The sequence below is a fragment of the Lactuca sativa genome, chromosome 9, assembly GCF_002870075.4.
Source record: "Lactuca sativa cultivar Salinas chromosome 9, Lsat_Salinas_v11, whole genome shotgun sequence".
NCBI lineage: Eukaryota > Viridiplantae > Streptophyta > Magnoliopsida > Asterales > Asteraceae > Lactuca > Lactuca sativa.
The window spans coordinates 99,985,586-99,998,955 of record NC_056631.2 but is presented as its reverse complement, the minus strand read 5'-3'; the positions used below and the strand labels follow the sequence as shown (position 1 = coordinate 99,998,955).

The 13,370-nt window shown below is 43.9% G+C and overlaps 1 non-coding gene across 1 annotated transcript; it reads left to right on the top strand.

Annotated features, from left to right (window-relative positions):
- Window positions 1-197: 197 nt before the first annotated feature.
- LOC128129393 (small nucleolar RNA R71) lies at window positions 198-304 on the top strand. The gene has a single exon (XR_008227303.1). It is a non-coding gene; the product is annotated as a small nucleolar RNA R71 (small nucleolar RNA).
- Window positions 305-13,370: the final 13,066 nt, after the last annotated feature.

Here is a 13,370-nt window from a genome sequence, read left to right as displayed (position 1 = left end):
CATTTGCCGAGTTCACTACTCCCCGACTTACTTCGTTTCTTGGATTGTGGTATTCTCTAGAGTGCTTAGAGAATTCTTCGATTAACTCCTTAATTACCGGGGGCGCCTTCTTCGTGAGCGGGCCTTGGGAATCGAGCAATTGCCTTGTAGTGACATTGACTCCATCATAGAAAATGGAGACCTCTTGTTGGCTATTAAGGTCATGGTGTGGGCAATTTCTAAGCAAGCTCTTGTACCTTTCCCAAGCTTCATAAAGAGATTCTCCGGGTTGTTGCTCGAAGTTGGCAATGGCTTTCTTTAGCTTGACTTTTTTGGAGGGCGGGCAAAAATGGTCTATGAATTCTTCTTTCATCTTGGCCCATGTGGTGACCGATCCGGGAGGAAGTGACTTTAGCTAATCTTTTGCAGCCCCTTTAAACGTGACTGGAAGCATGCGAAGAAGCTGGGTCTCGCGTGGAACATTCGGTACATTGAAGTAGTCGGCCACATCATTCACTTCGTCCAAGTGCTTGTAGGCGTCTTTGTGATCCTTCCCGTAAAAAGGAATCTCCTTGAGTTGAGCGAGAATATGGCCTTTTAGTTTGAAAGTAGCGGTCACGGGAATTGCGGGCTGCACAAGTCCAGGCCCGGTGTCATCGCGCATCCTCTTCTTCCATTCCCCTATGGGGACTTCATGGATATTAGCCATAGTGATAGCTAAATCGTCTTCCAATCCGGAGTCGTGCTCGTATGTGGGTTCTTCTTCTTCCTCGGTCTCGTACTCGATTTCTTCTTGAATTGGGTCTTCAATTGTCAACGAGGCACTGGATACTCCTATTTTGCTGCTCCTCTTCTTGCTGAAAACGGACTTTAAGTTTTTGAGTGGTGAGTTCTTTGAAGAAGTGGATTCTCCAACGGTTTTGCCTTTGCTCCTTCTTAGTGCGGATTCCGGGTCTTCAAAAGGAGGGACCAGAGGTGTATCAGATCCTCGGGTCATGAAACAACTGTAAACAAAACAAAAAAAATGCGTAAAAAGAACAAAAACAAAATAAAAAATTTAAAGCTGAAACAGTGATGTACTCGCCGAGTCTGCACGAATGCACTTGGCGAGTTCAAGGCAAAAACTAAAAAATTTTCTAGTTATTCTAAAAACGGAATTTTATTGAAACTAATTCTACTTACTGAATTACTTTTTAAATAACTTTGTGCAAGATAAATCCCACACAAAGGATCGATTAAACTAGAATTTATGTAACGACCGAAAAACACAACCAATTTTAAATTTTCCAAAAACATCTCAATTCCAATAATTCTTTACAAAAAGGTTTTCAATACAAAATATTTATCGTATTCCCAGAATCATAACACCACAAAAGTATGAGGAGCGGTACGATCACGCCTTCGCCTTGCCACGATCTCCTGAAGAACCTGAAAAACATGAAACCACAACTGTAAGCCCGAAAGCTTAGTGAGATACCCCCAAAATACCAACCACAAATATCATACACGCATAACATGCCATAATATATCCGATCATAGAACAGCCAAGCTCTCCGGGTCTACTGTGTGACTGGTCCGCTGCACCGGCCAACAGTCCACATGGTCCACCCTATGAGTCCATCCACATCCATCGAGTCTGCAGTGTGATTGGTCCGCCCGTTCCCGGGCCTTCAATCTACCTGCTCCACTCTCTGAGTCTACAATATGACTGGTTCGCCCGCACCGGGCCTTCAGTCTGTCTGGTCCACTCTCCGAGCCTTCGGCACGTCTGGTCCGCCCCTACCGGGACCTACAGCCTATCCGGACCGCTCGCTGGGCCTACGTGACAACCGGTCCGCCCTGGGTATCTTGGCCTACTGCACCAAGCAGGACCCGCCTCAACCCAACTCCAGTCCAAACATCCATGTGCACATAAACATACAATCATCTAACAATTCACAGATAACAAGCAGATCAACAAATCACATAACATGCCACTATCCTAGCCAGGATACCGGCCTAACAGGTCACTAACATAGCATCTCTCTAACTCTCTGGATACCGATCTCAATCAGGTCTCTAGCATATACCATCCTAACTCACAGGATGCAAACATGATAAAACAGCAACATAAAAACAACTACCCGGATCTCAATCCGATAAGGGCCGGCCTTGGTGCCTTAGACCCCATTGATATAGTGAGGATAACTCACCTCGAAGCTGCCGACTGAATAGATAATCCGAGCTACTCCGATCACTGATACGATCTCCACCACTGGTCAACCACCAATGCGCTGAACTCAAAACAACAAACAATAATTACCAAAATGCCCTTAGACACCATTGGTCAACCCTTGGGCAAAGACAAGGTCAGAGTCAACTCCTGACTGACCCTACTCGCCGAGTCAACCCTATGACTCGCCGAGTTCCCATACTCAGACTTCACTCCATCCGCGACCTAACTCGCCGAGTCACCCCAAGACTCGCCGAGTCCAACAACTCAGAGACCACTCGCACACAACTCACCGAGTCATCCCTTGACTCACCGATTCTCGACTCAACCAGAGAATATCGGAACTCTTCGACAAGACTCGCCGAGTCCAAGAACAGACTCGCTGAGTCCAAGGCTATCATCAACCTACTCGCCAAGTTCAAGGCTATCTTCATCCGACTCGCCGAGTTGTTCTTCAAACTCGTCGAGTCCCAACTCATCTTCAAGGAACTCGTCGAGTTCACCCATGTGACTCGCCGAGTACCACCAATCTGAATCCATTCAGAAGCATTCCAGGCCATGCAAATGATCCAAAACATAGATCCAACCTCCTACAACTCATCCATCACGTAAAGTGGCAATCTTTACGTGAATCCATAGAGATCTAGGCCAAATTCACTCATAACTAGGGTTTGGGACTTGCAAGCTTCACTAAACACTCCAACACAGGGACTTTCATGCTCTCTGATTCTCCTCCTTTCCAGATCTGAGGTAGCAACCTCAGATCTACCCTCTAGACATCCATTTACACCCTTAAACATGATCCCACAAACCCCAAAATGAAGAAACAACATACAATCAGTCCAAGAACGAGATATTACCTCCAATGGATGCCCCCAACTGCAACGAAGTTGATTCCAAGCAAAGCCCCTTGCCCCAAGCCTTCAATTGCCACAAATTCCTTCAAAGATTAGTTCTCCAAGCTTCAATCCACTCAACAATGGAGCTCCTCTGCGATTTAGGGTTTCTAGCACTCAAGAGGGAAGTAAAGAGGCTGGGGAAGGAACATAATGTTCCTTATAAAGGGCTCAACCCCGAGAATTAGGGTTTTCTCCACCCAGCGCCTACTCGCCGAGTCCATCTCATCGACTCGCCGAGTCGGCTACTTAACACGCGGTCAAGCCGCGACTCTACTCGCCGAGTCCATCCATGGACTCGCCGAGTCACTCTTTCCCAATTAACACTTTTGGCCCTTAAATTCTACTCTCGCTATTTCGGAATGTTACAATTCTCCCCCACTTATATTAGGCTTCGCCCTCGAAGCCTATAGCAGATCAACTCCAAGGATACTCTCACAACGCGCCACCTGGCCCCCAACCAGACCAGGTCCCACAAGGCATACCCAACGAAACTCGAACACACTTTCCTTTCCTCATGGTGTCCTGACCACCGTCTCAAATAGGGCACCGGATTCACCCTCTAATAACTTCACTTAACCCCTGAGAATTACCCATACTGAAACACTGCTCCAAATCACAACCATCACTCGACTCATAAAGGCTAGAAAACCATGAACCATCGGATCCCCGATCCGAATCCCACTCTATCCATTCCGTGACGACGAAAAACCCATTCTCTATCGCAGAGCACTCCCACGAGTCCTCCTCTTACAACCGCATACACATGCTGAACTAGTTCCAGCATCCTCAGGTTTGGAAAACCCGACACACTGATGACACCCTCAAACATCCCTCAGGATGAACCACTAATACATAACCAATACCCTGAACAGAATCATACCGAGAGTCCAGGACTCTCCCCCCTGCATCCTTTCCAAGCCTCAGGGCTCTACACCTGCGGAATTCCCTCCGCAACCTCAGCAGACATCCCAAACCGGATGAGCTCCTACTTCACTGCCGTGAACACGATGCTCAAAACCATACCCGAAATACTCTAATCATAACTCTGCTCTGCAGCTTTCACTTTCGCGAACTTGCACTCCCCTTCAGAGTTACACAACTTTCTCTCTTCCTCTTCCAAGGAATCCACTTGGCCACATTGCCACTCCAACACGTGCCACGGTGCTCGCCCAATGCGACACCACCCTTTTTGCGTAACCGCGATTCACATACTCTGGCTCTCATTGCAGGGGCTCTCAAGCCCATGCATTCTCTCAACTCCTCAAAATCACTACCCGGGGCCAGACCTTCCAATGCAATCACACTGCAACATACACAATCCGCAATCTCAAACTGATCTAACAATACCCGCAGAGTCTTCAACATGATTGGACCGCCTCATCAGGCCTTCAGTCCATCTGGACCACTCTCTCAGAATCTTCAGCCAATATGGACTGCTCTCAGAGCCTTCAGTTTGGCTGGACCATTCTCCGAGCCTTCGGTCTGACTGGTACGCCTTCCGGCCTTCAGTCTATCCGGACCGCTCAATATCAATCAACAGTCCATGCTATCCCCCTCGGAACTCCTCCCATGCATACTGTTCTAGCCCTCTAGGGGTTCCGAACTCTAGCTACATCGACATACTCGATCCCGGCCTGCTTCCAGGCCTCCACAACCAGTGCCCTAGGTCTGTATCCCGCCCCGTATGTCCGACACTCGCTCCTATCAGCCTATACTCTAGGCTGACAGAACACTACTGAATCCCAACAGCTAAGCACCCTCAAATACTCATCGATCTCCCAGAGAATTCTCCAATTCTCCCCCACTATAGCACTGACTAACAACCGCCAGCCGCCATCAACGACCTTCCAAAACAACCCTGCACCAAGAGACCACTTACACACGGACCGCTTCCACAAGCAAAAACAACCCTTAGCAAAACACATCTCCTCACTGATCAATCCGCTCAAGAAGAACCCGATCTCCAATTATCCCTTCCACGAACGAAGATGCTACCTGACGTATAACCCAATGCCGCATCTCCACTCACAACTCTTACGAACAATAACCAACGAAAGCACCGAAACACTAACCATAATCATATCAAACCCTCAAGGAGCAACGGATACCAAGACGAACACCCGAAACACAAATCCATAACCTAAACCACAACCCGAAAAACGAAGAATATCACAACGAAAACCAAACAATTACCGGCTCATGAACATTACACCACAATAATCACAAGATAACAAGACATCAAGAAAGAAACATACCCGCAGCTGTCTCTGGCACTGCCCTGACCTCCTCTGCAACAAGCTGAAAAACACGACCCTGAGCCCTTGGGGGCTCCGCTCCACCCTGACCTCCACCTGTGATCCTCAAAGTGGCCGGTGCTGGAGCCTGCACCGACCCAACAGCAAACTGTGGACAGTTGGCCCTCAAATGTCCAACCTGATGACAATGATAGCAGATCCTCAAATCACGAACTGACGCTGACTGCCGATAATCCCTCGCATAGTGCCCATCCCTTCCGCACTTGCGGCATGCACCACCGGTCCTACAAACCCCGGTGTGACCCTTCCCACACTTCCCACAAGTGTGGCTGCTCAAATCCCCCATTCTAACATCAACGGTCTTGGACCGTTTCGGTGCCGGCTGCGACTGCACCGGAGCCTGCCTCAACTCACGCATCTGCAACTCAATCTCTAACTCACGCCGCCTAGCGGCCTCCTGCAACTCCAACAAGGTCTCGCACCTCTGCGCAGACACAAACTGCCTGATATCCCTCTTGAGCATGCTCAGATATCGAGACATCTGAGCCTGCTCTGAAGCGAACTCTGGGCAAAACATCGCCCTCTCAGTGAACATCCTGGTGATCTCAGTCACCGACTCCGAGTCCTGCTTCAGCTCAAGGAACTCCTGAGCCAATCTCTCCCTCTCAACCTGCGGAACATAACGAGTACTGAACATTTCTCTGAACTGATCCCATGAAACCGCAGCCCTCTGCGCCTCCGAAAATGACCCCGTGGTCAACCTCCACCAATCCTTCGCCCCGAGCCTCAACAGGTTCAGAGCACACCTCACCCTATGATCAGCAGGGCATGAACACGTGAAGAAACATCCCTCCACGTCGGACAACCACCTCATGGAAACAATCGGGTCCTGAACTCCATCGAATGTGGGAGGCTTCATCCTATCGAAGTCCCGATACTGAAAACCCCGACTAGCTCCTCCCCCTGCTGCTGCTACAGCTGCTGTAGCCGCCGCGGTAGCCGTCTCGGTGAGAGCCGCATAACGCTCATCAAAATACTCAACCATGGCGGTCTTAATCGACCCAAACAGCTCTGGCAACTCAGCCCGGAACAACTCCGCAATCTCCTCACGCAGGATCTCACGAATCCTCGCGTCCAACTCGCTCGTGCTCATCTGACCGACAATCTCGGGCGGCACCGATTCGCCCGGAACCCTCTCTCCAGCTCCCGATCCTGACCCGGATCCACTCTCATCATGCCTCGGAATCTCCATACTGAAAGGAAACACCACACAAAATCTCAGACTCTTCCCACACCCTGGGATCCAACTCTCTCTCAACCCACCCTAGAGATCATGGTTTCCCTGATACGCGTATGGGTCCTGTGCTTTCAGTAGTACGGGCCCATACTACCTTCCACACCTACCCACATTTGTATGAAGTACTACCACAATACCCTAGAGAACAAGCATAACAATAATCAACCCTCACCACTAGAGAAACACTAAGAATCTCCCATAAGGGACCCTAGGCTACAGGCATCACAAATCAAGCAACATATCATGAAATCCTGAAGATCCCTAGCCTAACACTAGCATGCTGTTCTATCAAAGCTCAAAAACAAATAACATGCATGGTATTTTGGGGTTACTTACTGGCTCCGGATGATTGTACCTCCGCGTCCTCCTTTACTAATTTTTGAAACCGTTTTTAATTACTCTTTCAAAAACTCTCCTCGATTTGAGACTGGAGTCACACGAGTGTTCCTCCAATTCACTCAAACCAAGGCTCTGATACCAACTTGTAACGACCGAAAAACACAACCAATTTTAAATTTTCCAAAAACATCTCAATTCCAATAATTCTTTACAAAAAGGTTTTCAATACAAAATATTTATCGTATTCCCAGAATCATAACACCACAAAAGTATGAGGAGCGGTACGATCACGCCTTCGCCTTGCCACGATCTCCTGAAGAACCTGAAAAACATGAAACCACAACTGTAAGCCCGAAAGCTTAGTGAGATACCCCCAAAATACCAACCACAAATATCATACACGCATAACATGCCATAATATATCCGATCATAGAACAGCCAAGCTCTCCGGGTCTACTGTGTGACTGGTCCGCTGCACCGGCCAACAGTCCACATGGTCCACCCTATGAGTCCATCCACATCCATCGAGTCTGCAGTGTGATTGGTCCGCCCGTTCCCGGGCCTTCAATCTACCTGGTCCACTCTCTGAGTCTACAATATGACTGGTTCGCCCGCACCGGGCCTTCAGTCTGTCTGGTCCACTCTCCGAGCCTTCGGCACGTCTGGTCCGCCCCTACCGGGACCTACAGCCTATCCGGACCGCTCGCTGGGCCTACGTGACAACCGGTCCGCCCTGGGTATCTTGGCCTACTGCACCAAGCAGGACCCGCCTCAACCCAACTCCAGTCCAAACATCCATGTGCACATAAACATACAATCATCTAACAATTCACAGATAACAAGCAGATCAACAAATCACATAACATGCCACTATCCTAGCCAGGATACCGACCTAACAGGTCACTAACATAGCATCTCTCTAACTCTCTGGATACCGATCTCAATCAGGTCTCTAGCATATACCATCCTAACTCACAGGATGCAAACATGATAAAACAGCAACATAAAAACAACTACCCGGATCTCAATCCGATAAGGGCCGGCCTTGATGCCTTAGACCCCATTGATATAGTGAGGATAACTCACCTCGAAGCTGCCGACTGAATAGATAATCCGAGCTACTCCGATCACTGATACGATCTCCACCACTGGTCAACCACCAATGCGCTGAACTCAAAACAACAAACAATAATTACCAAAATGCCCTTAGACACCATTGGTCAACCCTTGGGCAAAGACAAGGTCAGAGTCAACTCCTGACTGACCCTACTCGCCGAGTCAACCCTATGACTCGCCGAGTTCCCATACTCAGACTTCACTCCATCCGCGACCTAACTCGCCGACTCACCCCGAGACTCGCCGAGTCCAACAACTCAGAGACCACTCGCACACAACTCACCGAGTCATCCCTTGACTCACCGATTCTCGACTCAACCAGAGAATATCGGAACTCTTCGACAAGACTCGCCGAGTCCAAGGCTATCATCAACCTACTCGCCGAGTTGTTCATACAATTCGCCGAGTTCAAGGCTATCTTCATCCGACTCGCCGAGTTGTTCTTCAAACTCGTCGAGTCCCAGCTCATCTTCAAGAAACTCGTCGAGTTCACCCATGTGACTCGCCGAGTACCACCAATCTGAATCCATTCAGAAGCATTCCAGGCCATGCAAATGATCCAAAACATAGATCCAACCTCCTACAACTCATCCATCACGTAAAGTGGCAATCTTTACGTGAATCCATAGAGATCTAGGCCAGATTCACTCATAACTAGGGTTTGGGACTTGCAAGCTTCACTAAACACTCCAACACAGGGACTTTCATGCTCTCTGATTCTCCTCCTTTCCAGATCTGAGGTAGCAACCTCATATCTACCCTCTAGACATCCATTTACACCCTTAAACATGATCCCACAAACCCCAAAATGAAGAAACAACATACAATCAGTCCAAGAACGAGATATTACCTCCAATGGATGCCCCCAACTGCAACGAAGTTGATTCCAAGCAAAGCCCCTTGCCCCAAGCCTTCAATTCCCACAAATTCCTTCAAAGATTACTTCTCCAAGCTTCAATCCACTCAACAATGGAGCTCCTCTGCGATTTAGGGTTTCTAGCACTCAAGAGGGAAGTAAAGAGGCTGGGGAAGGAACATAATGTTCCTTATAAAGGGCTCAACCCCAAGAATTAGGGTTTTCTCCACCCAGCGCCTACTCGCCGAGTCCATCTCATCGACTCGCCGAGTCGGCTACTTAACACGCGGTCAAGCCGCGACTCTACTCGCCGAGTCCATCCATGGACTCGCCGAGTCACTCTTTCCCAATTAACACTTTTGGCCCTTCAACTCTACTCTCGCTATTTCGGGATGTTACAATTTAATGCTAATTTTAGAACCGTTCCCCGGCAACGGCGCCAAAAACTTGATGTGTGCAAACTCACTTAGTTTTAAACCTACTTTTAATTATCAAATAACACACAAAAGGCAGTGAACCTATCAATTGTGATATAGTTGAATAAGTAGGGTATCGAACACAGGGAACGACAAATTAAAACTAAAAACTAATTTTATCTAAATTAATTAATAAGTAGGGGTTTTCTCTAGTTTTACAAGACTAGAAACTTACTAACTATTACTTACTTAAAAACTAGAAAGCAAAGGACTAACTAAATTCAATAGCGGGAAGGAACTTCTATTTAGTTCAACTCAATTGATCCTATGGTTGATTACAAGGTAATGGTGCAATGGATTAATTCTTTTGTCGGTTACCGATTCAAGTGATTAGTTTCGCATTCACTACACTAATCCTTAGCAAACAAACTAACTTAAACAGTGGCCAGTTGTCTAATTTAATTAAATTTACTAGATTAATTATTCGGGTTAAGTTAGACTTACAATAGTTAACTAATTCATTCTTTTAATTAACTTCTTGTTTGATGGTCATCTCACAAGCTTGCACATGAATTTACTCAATTTTCTTATTAACTCTAGTTTCATATTCATTAATACTAGACATATGACAATAGTGATCAAAAAGCATATGATATTGATAATCAATAGATGTTCATGCTAATCAATTATCTCCCTATTAACAGAAAATTAATTATTATTCACACACAAGGTTCTTTAGCACGCTAAAATAACAAAATTCATCAACTTAGAATTAATCCTACCAACAATCAAACCATATTATCAATTTTGTATCCCCAAACAGAAGTCTAAAGGTTTTAGCTCATAATTGAAGTAAATAACAGCAAACAAACAGATTCTAATTGTTTAACCATAATGACAAAACAAAAGATTAAGTGGAATGATGAAATTTGCCTCAATTCTCCTTCGGGATTGAATTCTAGCTTATGACTTCGTCTTCTAGGGTTTTTCTGACTTCTTAATCGCAGCAAAACTCTTCTGAATCGTCCCAAATTTTTTTTCATATCGTTCTGTGGAGTTATCTTTATATATACGAATCAACTCGTCGAGTCAGGTGGCGACTCGTCGAGTCCATCTCACATTCCCTGTATTGTGATAACTCTCTGGGATCCCGAGTCTTTATCTTCTCGATTCTCCGATCGGACTCGCCGAGTAGTCGCCCCTACTCGCCGAGTAGGTGCTTTTTTCAATGTTTTTTCTTCTTTGTTCCATTCTCGAACTTCTAACTGTTTCTCCCGCCTCCTTTCGCTTCCAAGCTTCATTTTTGGACTAAAAACATAATTCAAACACTTTTAAGTACCTTTTGTCCATAAAATGCAATAATTTAGCTAATAAATGAATAAAAATGTATACTTAATATGAACTAATTATGCACATATCAATCCACCATCAAGAGTAAGGCACAATGGAATCATAATTCCCTTCTTGTATAACTTCTTTAGCCTTTAAGTGCTTAACACAATTAAGCACTAAAGCAGAAGCACTTTTAAGCACCAACACTTGCAACTACCTTCAAAAGGGAGAAAAAAGAGAGGAGAGATTGATGCTCTCAGATTTTTGAAGAAACAAAGGAACAAGAAGTGTTCCAAATGCAAGAATTACACTTCCTTTTATACCCGCATGCAAGATTCAATGCACATACTTCCAGTTAATGCAAAGTAGTGGTATCTTGCAAGTAAGGTGTATGTAAGAGGGATATTTGCAAGCAACCTCCCATTCCTTTGACATTTTCGGCCCATGAGTGTGTGTGAGAGAGATAGATAGATAGATAGATAGATAGATAGAGAGAGAAAGAGAGAGAGAGAGAGAGAGAGAGAGAGAGAGAGAGGTGACTAGTTACTCAAACTAGATAAAATAATAGGACTAGTTAAGGCATGTAGAATCCAAGTGTCCAAAACTTTGTACATTACTTATTAAATAAAATTATATGATATAATAATTAGTTTATACTCTCTTAAGTTAGTATTTTCACAAACCAATAATTACTCTCTAGTTAAATAAAAGAGTTGATAATATCTATAAATAATCATATTAATAATAAATATTAAATATGTGCTAATTTGATTAAGTTGTGACCCTATATGATCATATATTATTAGCAAATGTCATTCAATAATGACTATTGAACATATAAATGTAACAATAAAGTATTCATCAGTGGTGGGTGCATTGTGTAAGAGGGAATCAAATGTGAGAGATGTGGTGAAGGGATGGGGTGTTGTGTGTGGAGCATTTATTTTTATTTTTTTATTAATAAAATTGTATATGTAAAATATTTTAAATGGCAAAATAGGAGTTTCAAGTTTTTCAAGAAGGGTTAATGACCTAGGAGGGTAATAAAGTTTCAAATTTGTTCACATTAGGTCCTTAAGATATTTTTTTTGTATATTACACCAACATGGTTGTTATAACTGTTTAAATATCGTCCATTTAAACGTTAAAGGGACTCCATTTATATGGTTATAACAACTATGTTGGTGTAATAGGTACAAAAAAGATCTTAAGGACTTAATGTGGACAAATTTGAAACCTTAAAGAGATTGGAGATACAAGATTTGTCGGGGATACCCGCCACTGGCTGATAAGCTATCTGAAATTTATATAATGACATAAAAGGGCATTTAAAAAATATGTTTTCTATAATTAATTAAGAGGTATATTTGAAAAATTAAAAAAAAAACTTAAAAAACTAATCTAAGTAGTTTTTTAATACGCTAGCTTATAAACTACTTTTTGGCTTGCTAAACGTGACAACTTACATAAGATTCAAAAAATAAGCTAACTTATTAGCTAGCTATGGTGTGCCAAACATAACCTTAATTATTAAGATTTTGATTATTATTAGTTTTTTTTTAAATGAAAAAAAATTGTTATGTAACCTTTCAATTAAAACGTTGGTTGTGGTGAATGGACGGTTAAAATGAGAAGACGAAATGATGAAGCCATCTAACTAGATACTAATATAAATTATAAAAGAGTTAGATGAAATGATAAAAATATTAAAAATAAGGATCTAATGTGGACAAAATTATAACCTTATTACCCTCTTTAAACATTTATAACAACCATGTTGGTGTAATATGTATAAAAAAGACCTTAGGGACCTAATGTGGACAAAATTAAAAATGTATTATCCTTTTTAAACGCTTATAACAATCATGTTGGTGTAATATATACTAAAAAAAGACTTTAGGGATCTAATGTGAACAAAATTAAAAACTTATTACCCTCGTAGGTCATTAACCCTTTTCAAGCGGAGAGAGGGATGGTCACCGGCCCACTGGCGGGCGGACGGAGGTCCGCTGGAGGAAATCAAATGTCAGAGCACAACAATTTAATGCCCTCACAAACTATTTTGTGGCGGGATTTCCATATGATACCAATAATGAGGAGTTGAAGAGACCTTTCTAAATATATGGAAAAATGGTCGATGTGTATTTTGGGTGGAAGAAGGATTATCGAAAGAAGAACTATGCATTCGTCAGATTCATGTGGGTAGACGACGCCAAGATATTGTAGTCAAGACTACAAGGTATCAAATGCGAAGAAATGATACTAGAGGTTAATATATCTCAGCATCATAGAAAGGAAAAGGTCAATCAACACCAACGAAGTGCCAGAACCTGGAGGAATCCACACTTGCATGAAATCTCTCCTCTCAAATTAGGTGCTAGAAGTAACACTACATTTGTTCAGGTCATGGCTGGACAAAAAAAATCAGCAAGCGAGTAATTATACCCCCTCTATCACACTAAACTCTAACACTAGTATGAGTAGATGGATAAGAAAGAAATATGTCATAATTAGTGATGCTCACAGTCTTGATCCAATGGGTACACTCCATGCCTTGGGATAATAAGGGAAGAAACCAAATATCTTGGGGTTTAAGAATTACTATCGACTTTAAGTGCTCCATAAGTGCAAAGAAATTCCTAGAAGATGAAAGTCGATGGAATGATTGG